Genomic DNA, 13,279 nt, shown 5'->3' with positions numbered 1-13,279 from the left:
GAGGCCTATGCGCCAAGAGAAAGAAATCAAAGGAAAAGAAAAAAAAAGACGGAAGAAGTGGGAAGGGAGGGGGACTCCTCCCACCAAACCAAGTCCAACTCGGTTTGGGGGGGGGGAGTCCTCCCCCCCTTGGCTCGGCCGACCCCTTGGGAGTCCCTTGGACCCCAAGGCAAGGCCCCCCTCCCTCCTCCTATATACATGGGGCTTTTAGGGCAGATTTGAGACGACTTTCTCACGGCTGCCCGACCACATACCTCCATAGTTTTTCCTCTAGATCGCGTTTCTGCGGAGCTCGGGCGGAGCCCTGCTGAGACAAGGTCATCACCAACCTACGGAGTGCCGTCACACTGCCGGAGAACTCTTCTACCTCTCCGTCTCTCTTGCTGGATCAAGAAGGCCGAGATCATCGTCGAGCTGTACGTGTGCTGAACGCGGAGGTGCCGTCCGTTCGGTACTAGATCGTGGGACTGATCGCGGGATTGTTCGCGGGGCGGATCGAGGGACGTGCGGACGTTCCACTACATCAACCGCGTTCTCTAACGCTTCTGCTGTACGATCTACAAGGGTACGTAGATCACTCATCCCCTCTCGTAGATGGACATCACCATGATAGGTCTTCGTGCGCGTAGGAAATTTTTTGTTTCCCATGCGACGTTCCCGAACAGTGGCATCATGAGCTAGGTTCATGCGTAGATGTCTTCTCGAGTAGAACACAAAAGGTTTTGTGGGTGGTGATGTGCGTTTTGCTGCCCTCCTTAGTCTTTTCTTGATTCCGCGGTATTGTTGGATTGAAGCGACTTGGACCGACATTACTCGTACGCTTACGAGAGACAGGTATCATCGCTACGAGTAACCCCGTTGCTCAAAGATGACTGGCAAGTGTCGGTTTCTCCAACTTTAGTTGAATCGGATTTGACCGAGGAGGTCCTTGGATGAGGTTAAATAGCAACTCATATATCTCCGTTGTGGTGTTTGTGTAAGTAAGATGCGATCCTACTAGATACCCATGGTCACCACGTAAAACATGCAACAACAAAATTAGAGGACGTCTAACTTGTTTTTGCAGGGTATGCTTGTGATGTGATATGGCCAACGATGTGATGTGATATATTGGATGTATGATATGATCATGTTGTAATAGAAATATCGACTTGCACGTCAATGGTACGGCAACCGGCAGGAGCCATAGGGTTGTCTTTATACTAACGTTTGTGCTTGCAGATGCGTTTACTATTTTGCTAGGATGTAGCTTTAGTAGTAATAGCATAAGTAGCACGACAACCCCGATGGCAACACGTTGATGGGTGATCATGGTGTGGTGCCGGTGACAAGAAGATCGTCCGGTGCTTTGGTGATGGAGATCAAGAAGCACGTGATGATGGCCATATCATGTCACTTATGAATTGCATGTGATGTTAATCCTTTAATGCACCTTATTTTGCTTAGAACGACGGTAGCATTATGAGGTGATCTCTCACTGAAATTTCAAGACGAAATTTTGTTCTCCCCGACTGTGCACCGTTGCTACAGTTCGTCGTTTCGAGACACCACGTGATGATCGGGTGTGATAGACTCAACGTTCACATACAACGGGTGCAAAACAGTTGCGCACGCGGAACACTCGGGTTAAGCTTGACGAGCCTAGCATGTGCAGACATGGCCTCGGAACACATGAGACCGAAAGGTCGATCATGAATCATATAGATGATATGATTAGCATAGGGATGCTTACCACTGAAACTATACTCAACTGACGTGATGATCGGACTTGAGCTAGTATAAGTGGATCATGAACCACTCAAATGACTAGAGAGATGTACTTTTTGAGTGGGAGTTTAGCGAATAATTTGATTAAGTTAAACTCTAATTATCTTGAACATAGTCTAAAGTCCACTTTGAATATATTTGTGTTGTAGATCATGGCTCACGCAAGTGTCATCCTGAATTTTAATACGTTCCTAGAGAAAGCTAAGTTGAAAGATGATGGAAGCAACTTTGTAGACTGGGCTCATAATCTTAAGTTAATCTTACAAGCTGGAAAGAAGGATTATGTCCTTAATGCTGCTAGGAGATGAACCACCCGCTACGGCTGATCAGGATGTTAAGAACGCTTGGTTAGCGCGTAAGGAGGACTACTCAATAGTTCAATGTGCAGTCTTGTATGGCTTAGAACCAGGACTTCAACGTCGCTTTGAGCGTCATGGAGCATTTGAGATGTTCCGGGAATTGAAATTTATCTTTCAGAAGAACGCCCGGATCGAGAGGTATGAGACCTCCGATAAATTCTATGCTTGCAAGATGGAGAAAAACTCGTTTGTCAGTGAACATGTGCTCAAAATGTCTGGGTACTCAAACCGTCTAGCTGAACTGGGGATTGAACTCCCGCAAGAAGCTATCACTGACAGAATCCTTCAATCACTGCTGCCAAGCTATAAAGGCTTTGTGTTGAACTACAACATGCAAGGGATGAACAAGTCTCCCGGCGAGTTGTTTGCGATGCTGAAAGTCGCAGAGTCTGAACTCCGTAAAGAGCATCAAGTGTTGATGGTGAGCAAGACAACTAGTTTCAAAAGAAACGGCAAAGGCAAGAAGGGCAATTCGAAGAAGAGCGGCAAGCCTGTTGCCAATCCGCCGAAGAAACCCAAGGCTGGACCTAAGCCTGAAACAGAGTGCTTCTATTGAAAGGGTATGGGTCACTGGAAGCGCAATTGCCCCAAATATCTGGCAGATAAGAAGGCGGGCAAAGAAAAATCAGGTATATTTGATATACATCTTATTGATGTGTACTTAACCGGCTCTCGTAGTAGTGCCTGGGTATTCGATACCGGTTCTGTTGCTCACATTTGCAACTCGAAGCAGGAACTGCGGAATAGACGAAGGCTGGCGAAAGACGAAGTGACGATGCGCGTAGGAAACGGTTCAAAGGTTGATGCAATCGCCGTCGGCACAGTGTCACTTCAACTACCATCGGGATTAGTGATGAACTTAAATCATTGTTATTTAGTGCCTGCGTTGAGCATGAACATTATATCTGGATCTTGTTTATTGTGAGACGGTTACTCTTTTAAGTCTGAGAATAATGGTTGTTCTATTTCTATGAGTAACATCTTTTATGGTCATGCACCGAATGTGAGAGGATTGTTCATATTGAATCTCGATAGCGATACGCATATACATAACATTGAGACCAAAAGAGTTAGAGTAAACAATGATAGCGCCATATTTTTGTGGCACTGCCGCTTGGGTCATATTGGTGTAAAGCGCATGAAGAAACTCCATGCTGATGGACTTTTGGAGTCACTTGACTTTGATTCACTTGACACGTGCGAACCATGCCTCATGGGCAAGATGACTAAGACTCTGTTCTCCGGAACAATGGAGCGTGCAAGTGACTTGTTGGAAATCATACATACCGATGTGTGTGGTCCGATGAGCGTGGAGGCACGTGGCGGATATCGTTATTTTCTCACCTTCACTGACGATTTAAGTAGATATGGTTATGTCTACTTGATGAAGCACAAGTCTGAAACATTTGAAAAGTTCAAGCAATTTCAGAGTGAAGTGGAAAATCATCGTAACAAGAAGATCAAGTTCCTACGGTCTGATCGTGGGGGTGAATATCTGAGTTTCGAGTTTGGTACTCACTTAAGACAATGTGGAATTGTTTCGTAGTTAACTCCGCCTGGAACACCACAGCGTAATGGTGTGTCCGAACGTCGTAATCGTACTTTGTTAGAGATGGTGCGATCTATGATGTCTCTTACTGATTTGCCGTTATCATTTTGGGGTTATGCATTAGAAACAGCTACATTCACTTTAAATAGGGCACCATCAAAATCCGTTAAGACGACACCATACGAACTGTGGTATGGCAAAAGACCAAAGTTGTCATTTCTTAAAGTTTGGGGATGTGATGCTTATGTCAAAAAGCTTCAGCCTGAAAAGCTGGAACCCAAAGCGGAAAAGTGCGTCTTCATAGGTTACCCAAAGGAGACAGTTGGGTACACCTTCTATCTCAAATCCGAGGGCAAAGTGTTTGTTGCTAAGAACGGAACTTTTCTCGAGAAGGAGTTTCTCTCGAGAGAATTGAGTGGGAGGAAGATAGAACTTGACGAGGTTGTCGAACCTCTCATCCCTCTGGATGGTGGCACAGGGCAAGGGGAAACCTCTGTCATTGCGACGCCGGTTGAGGAGGAAGTTAATGATGATGATCATGAAACTCCAGTTCAAGTTTCTGTTGAACCACGCAGGTCGACGAGATCACGCGCTGCTCCAGAGTGGTACGGTAATCCTGTCTTATCAATCATGTTGTTAGACAACAATGAACCTGCAAATTATGAAGAAGCAATGGTGGGCCCAGATTCCAACAAATGGCTAGAAGCCATGAAATCCGAGATAGGATCCATGTATGAGAACAAAGTGTGGACTTTGGAGATACTGCCTGAGGGCCGCAAGGCTATTCAGAACAAATGGATCTTTAAGAAGAAGACGGACGCTGACGGTAATGTGACCGTTTATAAAGCTCGACTTGTGGCAAAGGGTTTTTCACAAGTTCCAGGAGTTGACTACGATGAGACCTTCTCACCCGTAGCGATGCTTAAGTCCGTCAGAATCATGTTGGCAATAGCTGCATTTTTCGATTATGAAATCTGGCAGATGGATGTCAAAACGGCGTTCCTTAACGGTTTTCTTAAGGAAGAGTTGTATATGATGCAACCCGAAGGTTTTGTCGATCCTAAAAATGCTGACAAGGTGTGCAAGCTCCAGCGATCCATTTATGGACTGGTGCAAGCATCTCGGAGTTAGAACAAACGCTTTGATGAGGTGATCAAGGCATTTGGGTTTTTACAAGTGGTTGGAGAATCTTGTATTTACAAGAAAGTGAGTGGGAGCTCTGTGGCGTTTCTAATATTATATGTGGATGACATATTACTGATTGGAAACAACGTAGAGCTTTTGGAGAGCATAAAAGGTTACTTGAATAAAAGTTTATCTATGAAGGACCTAGGAGAAGCTGCTTACATTCTAGGCATTAAGATCTATAGGGATAGATCAAAACGCCTGATAGGACTTTCACAAAGCACATACCTTGATAAAGTTTTGAAGAGGTTCAAAATGGAACAGTCCAAGAAAGGGTTCTTGCCAGTGTTACAAGGTACGAGATTGAGTAAGGCTCAGTGCCCAGCAACTGATGAAGATAGAGAGCATATGCGCTCCGTCCCCTATGCTTCAGCCATAGGTTCTATCATGTATGCAATGATGTGCACTAGACCGGATGTTAGCCTGGCCATAAGTATGGCAGGTAGGTTCCAGAGTAATCCAGGAGTGGATCACTGGACAACGGTCAAGAATATCCTGAAGTACCTGAAAAGGACTAAGGAGATGTTTCTCGTGTATGGAGGTGACGAAGAGCTCGCCGTAAAAGGTTACGTCGATGCAAGCTTTGACACAGATCCGGACGACTCTAAGTCGCAAACCGGATACGTATTTATTCTTAATGGGGGTGCAGTAAGCTGGTGCAGTTCCAAGCAAAGCGTCGTAGCAGATTCTACATGTGAAGCGGAGTACATGGCTGCCTCGGAGGCGGCTAAGGAGGGTGTCTGGATGAAGCAGTTCATGACGGATCTTGGAGTGGTGCCAAGTGCACTGGATCCAATAACCTTGTTCTGTGACAACACTGGTGCCATTGCCTTAGCAAAGGAACCACGGTTTCACAAGAAGACCAGACACATCAAACGACGCTTCAACCTCATCCGCGACTACGTCGAGGAAGAGGACGTAAATATATGAAAGGTGCACACGGATCTGAATGTAGCAGACCCGCTGACTAAACCTCTTCCACGGCCAAAACATGATCGACACCAGAACTGTATGGGTGTTAGATTTATTACAATGTAATTCACATGGTGATGTGAGGGCTAGATTATTGACTCTAGTGCAAGTGGGAGACTGTTGAAATTATGCCCTAGAGGCAATATTAAATGTATAGTTATTATTATAATTCCTGTATCAAGATAATAGTTTATTATCCATGCTATAATTGTATTGAATGAAGACTCATTTACATGTGTGGATACATAGACAAAACACCGTCCCTAGCATGCCTCTAGTTGGCTAGCGAGTTGATCGATGATAGTCAGTTTCTTCTGATTATGAACAAGGTGTTGTTGCTTGATAACTGGATCACGTCATTGGGAGAATCACGTGATGGACTAGACCCAAACTAATAGACGTAGCATGTTGATCGTGTCATTTTGTTGCTACTGTTTTCTGCGTGTCAAGTATTTATTCCTATGACCATGAGATCATATAACTCACTGACACCGGAGGAATACTTTGTGTGTATCAAACGTCGCAACGTAACTGGGTGACTATAAAGATGCTCTACAGGTATCTCCGAAGGTGTTAGTTTAGTTAGTATGGATCAAGACTGGGATTTGTCACTCCGTGTGACGGAGAGGTATCTCGGGGCCCACTCGGTAATACAACATCACACACAAGCCTTGCAAGCAATGTAACTTAGTGTAAGTTGCGGGATCTTGTATTACGGAATGAGTAAAGAGACTTTCCGGTAAACGAGATTGAAATAGGTATGCGGATACTGACGATCGAATCTCGGGCAAGTAACATATCGAAGGACAAAGGGAATGACATACGGGATTATACGAATCCTTGGCACTGAGGTTCAAACGATAAAGATCTTCGTAGAATATGTAGGATCCAATATGGGCATCCAGGTCCCGCTATTGGATATTGACCAAGGAGTCTCTCGGGTCATGTCTACATAGTTCTCGAACCCGCAGGGTCTGCACACTTAAGGTTCGACGTTGTTTTATGCGTATTTGAGTTATATGGTTGGTTACCGAATGTTGTTCCGAGTCCCGGATGAGATCACGGACGTCACGAGGGTTTCCGGAATGGTCCGGAAATGAAGATTGATATATAGGATGACCTCATTTGATTACCGGAAGGTTTTCGGAGTTACCGGGAATGTACCGGGAATGACGAATGGGTTCCGGGAGTTCACCCGGGGGGGGGGGCAACCCACCCCGGGGAAGCCCATAGGCTTTGGGGAGACACACCAGCCCTTAGTGGGCTGGTGGGACAGCCCCAAGGAGGCCTATGCGCCAAGAGAAAGAAATCAAAGGAAAAGAAAAAAAAGAGGGAAGAAGTGGGAAGGGAGGGGGACTCCTCCCACCAAACCAAGTCCAACTCGGTTTGGGGGGGGGGGAGTCCTCCCCCCCTTGGATCGGCCGACCCCTTGGGAGTCCCTTTGACCCCAAGGCAAGGTCCCCCTCCCTCCTCCTATATATATGGGGCTTTTAGGGCAGATTTGAGACGACTTTCTCACGGCTGCCCGACCACATACCTCCATAGTTTTTCCTCTAGATCGCGTTTCTGCGGAGCTCGGGCGGAGCCCTGCTGAGACAAGGTCATCACCAACCTCCGGAGCACTGTCACGCTGCCGGAGAACTCTTCTACCTCTCCGTCTCTCTTGCTGGATCAAGAAGGCCGAGATCATCGTCGAGCTGTACGTGTGCTGAACGCGGAGGTGCCGTTCGTTCGGTACTAGATCGTGGGACTGATCGCGGGATTGTTCGCGGGGCGGATCGAGGGACGTGAGGACGTTCCACTACATCAACCGCGTTCTCTAACGCTTCTGCTGTACGATCTACAAGGGTACGTAGATCACTCATCCCCTCTCGTAGATGGATATCACCATGATAGGTCTTCGTGCACGTAGGAAATTTTTTGTTTCCCATGCGACGTTCCCCAACAAAAGATGCTCTACAGGTATCTCCGAAGGTGTTCGTTGAGTTAGTATAGATCGAGACTGGGATTTGTCACTCCGTGTGACGGAGAGGTATCTCGGGGCCCACTCGGTAATACAACATCACACACAAGCCTTGCAAGAAATGTAACTTAATGTAAGTTGCGGGATCTTGTATTACGGAACGAGTAAAGAGACTTGCCGGTAAACGAGATTGAAATAGGTATGCGGATACTGACGATCGAATCTCGGGCAAGTAACATACCGAAGGACAAAGGGAATGACATACATGATTATATGAATCCTTGGCACTGAGGTTCAAACGATAAGATCTTTGTAGAATATGTAGGATCCAATATGGGCATCCAGGTCCCGCTATTGGATATTGACCGAGGAGTCTCTCGGGTCATGTCTACATAGTTCTCGAACCCGCAGGGTCTGCACACTTAAGGTTCGATGTTGTTTTATGCGTATTTGAGTTATATGGTTGGTTACCGAATGTTGTTCGGAGTGGGGGATGAGATCACGGACGTCACGAGGGTTTCCGGAATGGTCCGGAAACGAAGATTGATATATAGGATGACCTCATTTGGTTACCGGAAGGTTCTCGTGCATTACCGGAAAAGTTTCGGGCTCATCGGTAGTGTACCGGGAGTGCTGGGAGGGGTGCCGGGGACCATCGGGAGGGGTGTCACGCCCCAAGGGGTCTCATGGGCTATGGGAAGAGATAAACCAGCCCCTAGTGGGCTGGAATAAGTTCCCACTAAGGCCCATAAGGTTTGAGAAGGAAAAAACACAAGGTGGAAAGAGTTTCCAAGTGGGAAGGTGGAATCCTACTCCAAGTAGGATTGGAGTAGGACTCCTCCACCTCCAATTTCGGCCAAACCTTTAGGTTTTGAGGCTGCCTCCTCCCCTCCCTCTCACCTATATATACGGAGGTTTTAGGGCTGATTTGAGATGACTTTTCCACGGCAGCCCGACCACATACCTCCACGGTTTTTCCTCTAGATCGCGTTTCTGCGGAGCTCGGGCGGAGCCCTGCTGAGACAAGGTCATCACCAACCTTCGGAGTGCCGTCACGCTGCCGGAGAACTCTTCTACCTCTTCGTCTCTCTTGCTGGATCAAGAAGGCCGAGATCATCGTCAAGCTGTACGTGTGCTGAACGCGGAGGTGCCGTCCGTTCGGTACTAGATCGTGGGACTGATCGCGGGATTGTTCGCGGGGCGGATCGAGGGACGTGAGGACGTTCCACTACATCAACCGTGTTCTCTAACGCTTCTGCTGTACGGTCTACAAGGGTACGTAGATCACTCATCCCCTCTCGTAGATGGACATCACCATGATAGGTCTTCGTGCGCGTAAGAAATTTTTTGTTTCCCATGCGACGTTCCCCAACAGGAGTCCCCCTTCCTTCCCACCTCCTCCTTTTTTTTTCTTTCTCTCTTGATTTTATTCTCCTTGGTGCATAGAGCCTTTTGGGCTGTCCCACCAGCCCACTAAGGGCTGGTGTGCCAGCCTCAAGGCCTATGGGCTTCCCCGGGGTGGGTTGCCCCCCCGGTGAACTCCCGGAACCCATTCGTCATTCCCGGTACATTCCCGGTAACTCCGAAAACCTTTCGGTAATCAAATGAGGTCATCCTATATATCAATATTCGTTTCCGGACCATTCCGGAAACCCTCGTGACGTCCGTGATCTCATCCGGGACTCCGAACAACATTCGGTAACCAACCATATAACTCTAATACGCATAAAACAACGTCGAACCTTAAGTGTGCAGACCCTGCGGGTTCGAGAACTATGTAGACATGACCCGAGAGACTCCTCGGTCAATATCCAATAGCAGGACCTGGATGCCCATATTGGATCCTACATATTCTACGAAGATCTTATCATTTGAACCTCAGTGCCAAGGATTCATATAATCCCGTATGTCATTCCCTTTGTCCTTCGGTATGTTACTTGCCCGAGATTCGATCGTCAGTATCGGTATACCTATTTCAATCTCGTTTACTGGCAAGTCTCTTTACTCGTTCCGTAATACAAGATCCCGCAACTTACACTAAGTTACATTGCTTGCAAGGCTTGTGTGTGATGCTGTATTACCGAGTGGGCCCCGAGATACCTCTCCGTTCACACGGAGTGACAAATCCCAGTCTTGATCCATACTAACTCAACTAACACCTTCGGAGATACCTGTAGAGCATCTTTATAGTCACCCAATTACGTTGCGATGTTTGATACACACAAAGCATTCCTCCGGTGTCAGTGAGTTATATGATCTCATGATCATAGGAATAAATACTTGACACGCAGAAAACAGTAGCAACAAAATGACACGATCAACATGCTACGTCTATTAGTTTGGGTCTAGTCCATCACGTGATTCTCCTAATGACGTGATCCAGTTATCAATCAACAACACCTTGTTCATAATCAAAAGACACTAATTATCTTTGATCAAATGGCTAGCCAACTAGAGGCTTGCTAGGGACGGTGTTTTGTCTATGTATCCACACATGTAAATGAGTCTTCATTCAATATAATTATAGCATGGATAATAAACGATTATCTTGATACAGGAATTATAATAATAACTATATTTATTATTGCCTCTAGGGCATAATTCCAACAATCTGGTCCTGCACGGGGGTGTTGGTCATTCTTCTCTAGCCGCAAGCCTTGCTGGCGCTTGCCGGCCAGCGGCGGTGGTGCATGTGGGCGTCACTATCCCTTCCTGGAGGCGTTGTCATGGAGGTTTCGCATCCGCAACTCTCGGGCCATGATCTTCGGGCGAAAGTCACGGTCCATTGGATCTGGCGGCTATGTCATGTTCTAATGGCGTTTTCCCTCTTAGGGGCATTGTCTTGAAGATCTCAGTCACATTTGGGATTCTTGCAGGTTGGACGCACATGATATCACGGTCAACAGGTGCCCGATCAGCGGAGTGTGAGGTTGTGGTGTCGCTCTTGTTCGGCGATGATGATGGTGGCAAGATATGCAAGGTCGTGATTTGTCTTTGTCCTTGATGGTCGACATGATTTGTATTTGTCCTTGATGGTCGGCATGTTCCTGAGCGTGAAATCAGAGATGCGGGGTGGCACGGCGGCGACGATGCCGGGCGATGAGGAGTTTGGAGTCCATCAGTGCCAGGCGGGCTCCTTTTCTTCTGCGAGGCTCGTCATCAAAGTCGGAGCTGCCCGGTCTTTGATGTCGCCGGTCGATTGTTTGGCTTTGGCCGATAGTGACCTCGTCCTCGTGTCTCGTTCGTTCGGAGGGGTCTTGATGGGCCGCCTGCGTCGAAATGAGAGTCGCTTGCTCATGGAGAGGTGATGACGATGACATTGCAAGCGCTCTTGACGGTGTGTGTGGGTCTTTGTGGGTGCTAGGTCGGTGTTGGAAATATGCCTTAGAGGCAATAATAAATTAGTTATTATCATATTTCCTTATTCATGATAATTGTTTATTATCCATGCTATAATTGTATTGATTGGAAACTCAAATACATGTGTGGACACATAGACATCACCGTGTCCCTAGTGAGCCTCTACTAGGCTAGCTCGTTGATAAAATATGGCTAAGGTTTCCTAGCCATAGACATGAGTTGTCATTTGATAACGGGATCACATCGTTAGAAGAATGATGTGATGGACAAGACCCAAACCTCAAGCATAGTATTTGATCCTATCCAGTTTACTGCTATTGCTTTCTGCATGTCAATGTATCTGTTCCTATAACCATGAGATCATGCAACTCACTAACACCGGAGGAATGCCTTGTGTGTATCAAACGTCACAACGTAACTAGGTGACCATAAAGATGGTCTACAGGTATCTCCGAGGGTGTCTATGGAGTTGGCATGGATCAAGATTCGGATTTGTCACTCCGTGTGACGGAGAGGTATCTCGGGGCCTACTCGGTAATACAACATCACAAAAAGCTTGAAAGCAATGCGACTAAGGAGTTAGTCACGGGATCTTGTATTACGGAACGAGTAAATAGAGTTGCGTGCAACAAGACTGAACTATGTATGTAGATACCAACGATCGAATCTCGGGCAAGTGACATACCGATGGACAAAGGGAACTCCATACGGGATTGATTGAATCCTTGACATCGTGGTTCGACCGATAAATTTCTTCATAGAATATGTAGGAACAAACATGGGCATCCAGGGCCCGCTATTGGTTATTGACAGTAGAGGTGTCTTGGTCATGTCTGCATAGTTCTCGAACCCGTAGGGTCTGCACTCTTAACGTGCGGTGGCGATATAACTATAGTTGAGTTATTGTGTTGATGACGGAAGGTTGTTCGGAGTCTCGGATGAGATCTCTGACTTCACGAGGACCTCCGGAATGGTCCGTAGGTAAATATTTATATATAGGAAAGTGGTATTCGGGTTCTAGAAAAGTTTCAAGGGTTTCGAGCATCGTACCGGGAGTGCCAAAAGGGTTCCGAGGGTCCATCGCGAGGGGCCCACCCACCCCGAGGGCCACATGGGCCTAAGAGGTGGCGCACGAGCCCTTGGTGGGCTGGGGATCCAACCCCAAAGAGGCACATGCACCCAAGTGGTAGGTGGGGAGGTGCCTTGAGGAGGAGGGACTCCTCCCCTTGGGCGCCCACCTCCCTCATTGGAGGTGGACTCATCCCCACTTGGCCGGCCAACCCTCCCTTGGAGGAGGGTGTTTGAAATATGCCCTAGAGGCAATAATAAATTGGTTATTATTAGGAGAATGATGTGATGGACAAGACCCAAACTGTGAACATAGCATATGATTGTGTCAGTTTATTGGTACTGTTTTCTCCATGTCAAAGTATCTGTTCCTACGACCATGAGATCATGCAACTCCCAGACACCGTAGGAATACCTTGTGTGTATCAAACGTCACAACGTAACTGGGTGACTATAAAGGTGCTCTACATGTATCTACGAAGGTGTCTGTTGGGTTGGCATGGATCAAGACTGGGATTTGTCACTCCATGTGACAGAGAGGTATCTCGGGGCCCACTCGGTAATGCAACATCACAACAAGCCTTGCAAGCAATGTGACTAAAGAGTTAGTCTTGGGATTTTGTATTATGAAACGAGTAAAGAGGCTTGCCAGTAATGAGATTGAACTAGGTATAGAGATACCGACGATCGAATCTCGAGCAAGTAACATACCGATGGAAAAAGGGAATAGTATACGGGATTAACTGGATCCTTGACACAGAGGTTCGACCGATAAAGATATTCGTAGAATATGTAGGAGCCAATATGGGCATCCAGGTCCCGCTATTGGTTATTGACCGAAGAGTTTCTCGGTCATGTCTGCATAGTTCTCGAACCCGTAGGGTCTGCACACTTAAGGTTCGGTGACATTTCAGTATAGTTGAGTTATGTATGTTGTGACTGAAGGTTGTTCGGAGTCCCGGAAGAGATCTCAGACATCACGAGGAGTTCTGGAATGGTTCGGAGATGAAGATTGGTATATAGGAAGAGGGTATTTGGGCTCCGGAATGGTTTCGG

Source organism: Hordeum vulgare, chromosome 4H (assembly GCF_904849725.1).
Source record: "Hordeum vulgare subsp. vulgare chromosome 4H, MorexV3_pseudomolecules_assembly, whole genome shotgun sequence".
In the NCBI taxonomy this organism is placed as follows: domain Eukaryota; kingdom Viridiplantae; phylum Streptophyta; class Magnoliopsida; order Poales; family Poaceae; genus Hordeum; species Hordeum vulgare.
The sequence above is the reverse complement of the archived record's forward strand: the minus strand, read 5'-3'. Positions refer to the sequence as shown.